The 10,007-nt window shown below is 45.8% G+C and overlaps 1 pseudogene; it reads right to left on the reverse strand.

Moving 5' to 3' along the window:
• Positions 1–1,668: 1,668 nt before the first annotated feature.
• LOC124597202 lies at positions 1,669–1,786 on the reverse strand (annotated as a pseudogene).
• Between the last annotated feature and the right edge of the window lie 8,221 nt (positions 1,787–10,007).

Raw genomic sequence — 10,007 nt, forward strand, 5'->3', positions numbered from 1 at the left:
TTCGGTAACGATAACCTCATTCACTGTAAAATTTTATTAGGTATACGCAGTCATGGTCATTTGCAAGTATATCGCAAGCCAGTAGGCCGATTAGGAAGGGGGAGGTTAGAAAGGCCTTAAAAAGTTGGCAAAAGTGAAGTTATATATTTTCGTTTAACCGAAATGGAGATAGTAACGACCGTTGACATACACTTCTGTTCACGTTTAATCTTGACACAAGTCAAGTGCACTGAAATATCGCCACACGCTGTTATAATATTCTGTATACTTTATCCTCACTGAAATCCATCGGCTGGCGTGGTAGACGCAAACGCGTAATATCGTCTCTCCGCCTTTGTTATTACTTTTTGGTAAAAACACATTGTCACAGTTCGGTATAATTCCTAAGATTTGCTGGGGGGTGGGCGGGGGGTGGGGGGGTTGGTTAACTTACGGCAATTGGGACACACACTCAGCCGGTACAAATATGGCTCTTTTCGCCACGGCATTCCATCAACAAACTTACAGACTCAGCTGTATATCGGCGCTTCACTTATTCTCGATCTATCCCCGATCTGTGCAAGTAAAATATATTCTTACCTTTGAGTACGTGACTGTGGGTCAGCTACAATTTAAACAGTAGGACGTCATCACAAAAATGCAGATCATCAAGATATGTTAGATTAATACATATACTATTTTCATCTTCATCATATTTTCTTTCTCTTCTTCTTTCTCCACCTAGTTTATGGATCTGGAAAACTTACTCACAGGAAGCTGCATGTAGATTTAGAGATACTTTCTCAGTATCCTGATAAAGTCTAGGGGAATTTGCTGAATTGGCATGCAAGCAAACCAGCAAAAAAATTGTCAACCCTAGGAGGAATCATGCTATTACCGAGTACAACCGCCTCTACTTCAATAATGGGCTGTTTTGGGCGAGGAACAGTCCATAAATGTCTAAATTTCTTTGGTCGCAAAATACACTGGGTGAGTAACGTAAGACGAAACAACCCTTTTGTTTCCTGAACGGTTCCAAATATCAGAAGGAGGTTTCTGCAATTCTTAGTGTGCTGAGGGACACGTTATAATTTTTGGGAAATTTGTAGTAAGGTCTTATGTGACCAAACTGTTGAGGTCACCGGTCCCTAAGTTAACACATACTTAACCTACCTTAAACTAACTTACACTAAGGACAACACACACACCCATGCCCGAGGGAAGACTCGAACCTCCGACGGGGGGAGCTGCGCGAACCGTGACAGCGCGCCTGAGCCCGCTCGGCTACCACGCGCGGCGGACACGTTATATTTTGTATGGAGAATGCTTTGAATTCTGGTATCAACGACATACTGATACAACAAGTATTTTTATTAATGGAAACGTATACTCTTCATAATTGCGTCCTATAGCTCTTGGAAAGAGAATTACAGTGATGCAGCTCTTGTTAGTATTCAAGTTGAAACTTTTGGCAAAACAATCAGAAAAGCACTCCGTCTTCAGGCCACGAGTGGCCTACCGGGACCATCCGACCGCCGTGTCATCCTCAGCGGAGGCTGCGGATAGGAAGGGCGTGGGGTCAGCACACCACTCTCCCGGTCGTTATGATGGTATTCTGGACCGAAGCCGCTACTGTTCGGTCGAGTAGCTCCTCAATTGGCATCACGAGGCTGAGTGCACCCCGAAAAATGGCAACAGCGCATGGCGGCCTGGATGGTCACCTATCCAAGTGCCGACCACGCCCGACACCGCTTAACTTCGGTGATCTCACGGGAACCGGTGTATCCAGTGCAGCAAGGCCGTTGCCTAAACAGTCCGAAAGGTGCACTAAAATCTGAAAGCAATGCGGTGACAGAGGGCTACTGCGGTATAAACAACCCCAAACAGAAGTCTCATGCCTGGCTCCGTCGTTAGAAGGCCGATGCAGTAAGACAGACCTCAGCTACTAAGATAAAACCTCATTTCCTGTACTGCACAGAAACGGCGTCAGCTGTGATTTTTGTACAGGGAACTACGGCATATGCTATCTTCTGGCGAGTCAGGTGGGGCTGAGGAAAACTATTTCAAATGTGCATACGTTCCCAGGTCTTCCTGGAAACAACTGCTGTTTCGTCAGGCAGATTTCCTTTACCATTTGGACAGCGTCTTTTTGACACTCCCCGTACAAAAGTAGCATGTCTAACTTCTCGTCATTGGTGTACATGTCTGCATGCAAGAAATGTTGAGGCATCTATGACCTTCCGCCTGCCGATAGGCAATCTTTGCTTTAAGATTTCACTTACACCATTTATTAAATGTCAGATACTTGAGTACATTGGTTCCTGAATAACATTAGCCAGAAATCTTTATGGCAGAATTGATCACTGCGGTAACGAAGTTTTTAACTCAACCAGTACTCTTTAAGGTAATTGCAAATAAAATTATTTTAAACTTCCTGGCGGATTAATACTGTGTGCTGGACCGGGACTCGAAATCGGAACCTTTGCTTTCGCGGTCAAATGCTCTATCAACTGAGCTGCCCAAGTACGATTCACGACCCGTCCTCACAGCTTCAATTCTGCCAGTACCTCGTCTTCTACGTTCCAAACATCATAGAAGCTCTTCTGCGAACCGTGTACAACTAGCACTCCTGGAAGAAAGGATATTGCGGAGACGTGGCTTAGCCACAGCCTGGGGAATGTTTCCAGAATGAGATTTTCACTCTGAAGCGGAATGTGCGCTGATATGAAACTTCAGAGTGAAAACCTCATTCTGGAAACATTCTCCAGGCTGTGGCTAAGCCATGTCTCCGCAATATCCTTTCTTCCAGAAGTGCTAGTTCTGCAAGCTTCACAGGAGAGATTCTGTGAAGTTTAGAAGGAGGCACACGAGGTACTGGTAGAACAGAAGCTGTAAGGACGGGTCGTGAGTCGTGCTTGGGCAGCTCAGTTGGTGGCACGGTAGCTCAGCGTGCTCGGTCAGAGGGTTTGCTGCTCTCTGCACTAAAAAAAAATTAAGTTAATGGACGTCCGCCCCGAACAAATGTAAAGAACAATATCGAACAAAATAAGACTAAAAAAAAGGTTGGCAGAGCACTTTCCCGCGAAAGGCAAAGGTCCCGAGTTCGAGTCTCGGCCCTACACACAGTTCTAACCTGCCAGGAAGTTTCAAGTTTCATATCTGCTGCAGAGTGAAAATCTCATTCTGGAAAATTATTTTAAATTGAAAGGGATAGAAACTGACAAACATCTTTAAAAACAGATGACTGTACTAGAGTAGATCTTAAATTCAAGGTAAGTGTATTGACTGAAATATTTAAAGCAACAGAAAATTACAATAAAAATGTTAAGATTCAAAAGGAAAATAAACTGTCTCAAATCGTCAAATCACAACTGACAATGTAACTATGGCTCTCCCCACAGTATTGAGGTGTAACTTTAGCGGTCTGACCAGACCAAGATACAAAACTTAAAAGCACAACGTTACTGTAACAATGTTTAAGGAAAACGTAGAGGCGGCAGTTGCTCGTGAAGACGGTATTCGAGGGTGTAGTCAACTTTCGTAGCCAGCAGGCAAGTAAAACATGCCCTTGAGCCACAGCTTGCGCCGTTACTCCATACGATACACGGCACACAATTCAACTTCTACAAAAAAAAAAAAAAAAAAAAAAAAAAGTTTACATGTGATGACAAAGCATTCGTCGCCGCGCGGGATTAGCCGAGCGGTCAGGCGCTGCAGTCGTGGTCTGTGCGGCTGGTCCCGGCGGAGGTAATAGTGCACATGTTAATGGCGAAAATGGTTCAAATGGCTCTGAGAACTATGGGACTTAACATCTGAGGTCATCAGTCCCCTAGAACTGAGAACTACTTAAACCTAACTAACCTAAGGAAATCACACACATCCATGACCGAGGCAGTATTCTAACCTGCGACCGTAGCGGTCGTGGGGTTCCAGATTGAAGCGCCTAGAACCGCTCGGCCACACCGGCCGACGTTAATGGCGAAGCAAATCATGTATATTAAGATTTCCTGTGACGTGTCTCACAACAAATGGCATTTAAACAGCAAAATGATTTACTTTTAGTAAACGTAACAAGGTAATAGCGCAAGCACACGAGACAAAAATATTGTCAGGCCGGGAGACATCATCATGCTAATACTGAGTAAAACAGCTACTACCTTGACAGTAGCCACATTGCTGCGAAGCTTGCAGTGCATAAGTTTCTTTAGGCATGACACAGATAAAGATCTAATAAACATTTAAAATGATTTAATTTTAACAGGTGGAAAGTTTACACAGGTTAATACCGAGGCAAATCATGTACATTAAAACTTTCTCTTACGTCCCTCACAAGAACTGGCAGATAAATAAGAAAACTCGTATAGTTTCAGCCAATGTAGAAAAATAGTAGTGCAGAGTTTAACAGTGAGTCAAATGATGGGCGCAATAACTAGTCTAACGATCATGAGATAGGCAGTCAATCAATGGAACATAACTTCACGGGTGTAAGCTGAATTTTTGCTTTTTATTGGAGGATTTAACGTGAGGGACACCACAGACGAGTGCGCAGCCTACGCAGACGTTCTACACAAAGTCTACTCAGAGACACTTGAACTCGTCTATGTTAGCAGCCAAAGTCACTGCGGCAGACAACACTATCTTTGCAGGAAACAGACAAATCCCGCAGATGATCACCAGCTACATGTCAGCAACACGTCCCTTAGCGTCACGGCCCTCGGCTTGATGCGGTAATCACGACCCCGCACCTCGCCCTTCCCCGCTCAGGCTCGAATTGCTGTGCTCTTCGATGGACGTCCCGTTTCACGCCGGCAGCAGCTCTGCCTCTCTTCGGCCGGTGCCTTTGGCTCGCCCTGCGCTGGCCGAGGGATGATCACGTCCGGCGTCCAAGTCGGCTGCCGCACACCTGCCTCGCACGTGCTTTGTCCAGTCTGCTGATACCGGAATCTCTCTACTCCCGGCTTGCCCACGGCTTAAAACGCGCCTCCGTTTTGCCGCGCGCTCCCTTTCACGAAGACACTGTCCAAAGACTATCAGTGAGGCTGACGATCGATAGATCGAAATGTAACATATCTACATCTACATCTACAGCTTCGTGATTACTCTGTTATTCACAATAAAGTGCCTGGCAGAGGGTTCAATGAACCACCTTCATGCTGTCCCTCTACCGTTCCACTCTCGAACGGCACGCGGGAAAAACGAGCACTTAAATTTTTCCGTGCGAGCCCTGATTTCTCTTATTTTGTCGTGATGATAATTTCTCCCTGTGTAAGTGGGTGCCAACAGACTGTTTTCGCAATCGGAGGAGAAAACTGGTGATTGAAATTTCACTAGAAGATCCCGTCGCAACGAAAAACGCCTTTGTTTTAATGATTGCCACTCCAATTAGCGTACCATGTCTGTGACACTATCTCCCCTATTTCGCGATAATACAAAACAAGCCGCCCTTCTTCGAAATTTTTCAATATCATCTGTCAGTCCCACCTGATACGGATCCCACACCGCACAACAATACTCCAGAATAGGGCGGACAAGTGTAATGTAAGCAGTCTCTTTAGTAGATCTGTTGCACCTTCTAAGTGTTCTGCCATTGAATCGCAGTCTTTGGTTTGCTCTAGCCACAATATTATCTATGTGATCGTTCCAATTTAGGTTATTTGTAATTGTAATCGCTAAGTATTTAGCTGAATTTACAGCCCTGAGGTTTGTGTGACAACGCGTAATCGAAATTTAGCTGATTACTTTTAGTACTCATGTGAATAACTTCCCACTTTTCTTTATTCAGGGTCAACTGCCACTTTTCGCACCATACAGATATCTAATCTAATTCATTTTGCAATTCGTTTTGGTCATCTGATGGCTTCACAAGACGGTAAATGACATCATCATCTGAAAAAATCTAAGACGGCTACTGAGATTGCCTGCTATGTCGCTAATATAGATCAGGAGCAATAGAGGGCCTATAACACTTCCTTGGGGAACGCCGGATATTACTTTTGTTTTACTCGATGACTTACCGTCTATTACTGCGAACTGTGACCTTTCTGACAGGAAATCACGAATCAGTCGCACAACTGAGGCGGTAATCCATAGGCACGCAGTTTGGTTAGAGGACGCTTGTGAGGAACGATGTCGAAAGCCTTCTGGAAATCTAAAAATATGGGATCAATTTGACATCCCCTGTCCATAGCACTTATTACTTCATGCGTATAAAGAGCTACTTGTGTTTCACAAGAACGATATTTTCTGAATCCGTGCTGACTACATGTCAATAAATCGTTTTCTTCGTGGTACTTCATAATGTTCGAATACAGTATATGTTCTAAAACCCTACTGCAAATCGACGTTGTGATATAGGCCTGTAATTCAGCGGCTTACTCCTACTTCCCTTTTTGGGTATTGGTGTGATTTGAGCACTCTCCAGTCTTTAGGTGCGTATCTTTCTGTGAGCGAGTGGTTGAATATAATTGCTAAATATGAAGCTATTTTATCAGCATACTCTGAGAGGAACCTGACTGGTACACAATTTGGACCGGAGGCCTTGCCTTTATTAACTGATTAAAGCTGATTTGTTACACCGCGAATATCTACTTCTATGTTTCTCATCTTGGCAGTTGTTCTTGATTGGAATTCAGGAATATTTACACTCCTGGAAATGGAAAAAAGAACACATTGACACCGGTGTGTCAGACCCACCATACTTGCTCCGGACACTGCGAGACGGCTGTACAAGCAATGATCACACGCACGGCACAGCGGACACACCAGGAACCGCGGTGTTGGCCGTCGAATGGCGCTAGCTGCGCAGCATTTGTGCACCGCCGCCGTCAGTGTCAGCCAGTTTGCCGTGGCATACGGAGCTCCAACGCAGTCTTTAACACTGGTAGCATGCCGCGACAGCGTGGACGTGAACCGTATGTGCAGTTGACGGACTTTGAGCGAGGGCGTATAGTGGGCATGCGGGAGGCCGGGTGGACGTACCGCCGAATTGCTCAACACGTGGGGCGTGAGGTCTCCACAGTACATCGATGTTGTCGCCAGTGGTCGGCGGAAGGTGCACGTGCCCGTCGACCTGGGACCGGACCGCAGCGACGCACGGATGCACGCCAAGACCGTAGGATCCTACGCAGTGCCGTAGGGGACCGCACCGCCACTTCCCAGCAAATTAGGGACACTGTTGCTCCTGGGGTATCGGCGAGGACCATTCGCAACCGTCTCCATGAAGCTGGGCTACGGTCCCGCACACTGTTAGGCCGTCTTCCGCTCACGCCCCAACATCGTGCAGCCCGCCTCCAGTGGTGTCGCGACAGGCGTGAATGGAGGGACGAATGGAGACGTGTCGTCTTCAGCGATGAGAGTCGTTTCTGCCTTGGTGCCAATGATGGTCGTATGCGTGTTTGGCGCCGTGCAGGTGAGCGCCACAATCAGGACTGCATACGACCGAGGCACACAGGGCCAACACCCGGCATCATGGTGTGGGGAGCGATCTCCTACACTGGCCGTACACCACTGGTGATCGTCGAGGGGACACTGAATAGTGCACGGTACATCCAAACCGCCATCGAACCCATCGTTCTACCATTCCTAGACCGGCAAGGGAACTTGCTGTTCCAACAGGACAATGCACGTCCGCATGTATCCCGTGCCACCCAACGTGCTCTGGAAGGTGTAAGTCAACTACCCTGGCCAGCAAGATCTCCGGATCTGTCCCCCGTTGAACATGTTTGGGACTGGATGAAGCGTCGTCTCACGCGGTCTGCACGTCCAGCACGAACGCTGGTCCAACTGAGGCGCCAGGTGGAAATGGCATGGCAAGCGGTTCCACAGGACTACATCCAGCATCTCTACGATCGTCTCCATGGGAGAATAGCAGCCTGGATTGCTGTGAAAGGTGGATATACACTGTACTAGTGCCGACATTGTGCATGCTCTGTTGCCTGTGTCTATGTGCCTGTGGTTCTGTCAGTGTGATCATGTGATGTATCTGACCCCAGGAATGTGTCAATAAAGTTTCCCCTTCCTGGGACAATGAATTCACGGTGTTCTTATTTCAATTTCCAGGAGTGTACTTCGTCTTCTTTGGTGAAGGATTTTCGGAAAACCGTGATTAATAACTCTGCTTTAGTGGCACTGTCACAGTGACTTCACCGTTGTTATCCCGCAGTGAAGGTATTGATTGCGTCTTGCCGCTGGTGTGCTTTATGTATGACCAGAATCTCTTTGGGTTTTCTACCAGGTTTCTTGACAGAATTTCGTTGTGGAAATTATTAAAAGCATCTGGCACTGAAGTACGCGCTATATTTCGAATTTCTGCAAAAACTTTCTCAGTCTTAGGGATTTTGTGTTCTTTTAAATTTGGCATGTTTTTTTCGTTGTTTCTGCAACAACGATCTGACCCGTTTTGTGTACCATGGGGGATCAGTACCATGACTTATTAATTTATATGGTATATATCTCACAATTGCTGGTGATACTAGCTCTTTGAAAACATTCCACAACTTTTCTACACTTACATGATCAGACCGGAAGGAGTGAAGACTGTCTCGTAAAAAGGCGTTTAAGAGCATTTTTATCAGCTTTTTTAAACAGATATACTTCGCGTTTCTTTTTTATGGTTGTAGGTGTTACGGTATTCAGCCTAGCAGCAACTGCCTTGTATCATGTGGAGAACAGGCGATTACTTCAGACAATAAGGAATTGTGGGTTAGCTCCATCCCACGCTGTAAATGTTGCCTCGTATTTCACTTAAGTTTACGGTTCAATACATAAAAAAGTTAATACGCTTTCTTCCTCTCTGCTACTTGTTATGCAATACTTATTTTGTAATACTGCCTGTCAAGGAGAGGGGAATATCTTTCAGGTAAGCTAATATTTATCTGAAGAGGATGTGTATAAAACTACAGCCAACGGCTACGGTATGCATGCAGCTCTGTAAACATGGCTGTTGTCACCTTAGAAACACAGCGTGTCCATAGCATATTCATCACTTACAAGGGAATACCACGACTCTGGGATTACAGATTTATTTCAGACTTCGTACATCTTTAGTAGGCCATTGAAACAACAAAATATTCTAGTAGTAAGATGCACTATTATGGCAAATCTGAGAAAATCGCAAGAGAAGCTTTACACGTCCAGTATGTACTTCCTCTGAGTTGGTGCTAGAGGTTAGCCGGCCGGGGTGACCAATCGGTTAAAGGCGCTACAGTCTGGAACCGCGCGACCCCTACGGTCGCAGGTTCGAATCCTGCCTCGGGCATGGGTGTTTGTGATGTCCCTAGGTTAGTTAGGTTTAAGTAGTTCTAAGTTCTAGGGGACTGATGACCTTAGAAGTTAAGTCCCATAGTGTTCAGAGCCATTTGAACCATTTTTGCTAGAGTTTAGAGTTTTTGGTGGTCAGCTGGTTAGCTGTCGAACTACGTGAAACATTTTAATACGGTGCGACGGATGAATAAGGCAGAAGCCTTAACTCGAATGTTAGGGAGGCCCAAACCTCCCAGCAGACGGGTGCGCGCCATTACCCCATAAACTTTGCAACTTGTGGTACATCATCGAAGGAAGTGGAAAGATTTGTGCAATAAAATAAGCCTTACTTAACACATATGTTTCCATGGCCCGGACCTTATGAAGAATTGAGAGAGAGCGACGCTCGTGTTCAATGATTGCTCCCTGAATCTGATCTGTGACAGACTTCCAGTTTATCGTAGCCATCATTAGCAAACAACTTTAGCCGAGCGGTCTAAGGCGCTGCAGTCATGGGCTGTGCGGCTGGTCCCGGCGGAGGTTCGAGTCCTCCTTCGGGCATGGGTGTGTGTGTTCGTCCTTAGGATAATTTAGGTTAAGTAGTGTGTAAGCTTAGGGACTGATGACCTTAGCAGTAAAGTCCCATAAGATTTCACACACATTTGAACTTTTTTTTTTTTTTTTTGAGCAGGCAACTGTCTAGTATAACACCTAACGATTGATATCGGTGACCTTCAAAGCCCATGGAATTTCAACAGTGTTAAATCCTCGCAAACTGACTAAGCAAC

Source organism: Schistocerca americana, chromosome 2, assembly GCF_021461395.2.
Source record: "Schistocerca americana isolate TAMUIC-IGC-003095 chromosome 2, iqSchAmer2.1, whole genome shotgun sequence".
NCBI lineage: Eukaryota > Metazoa > Arthropoda > Insecta > Orthoptera > Acrididae > Schistocerca > Schistocerca americana.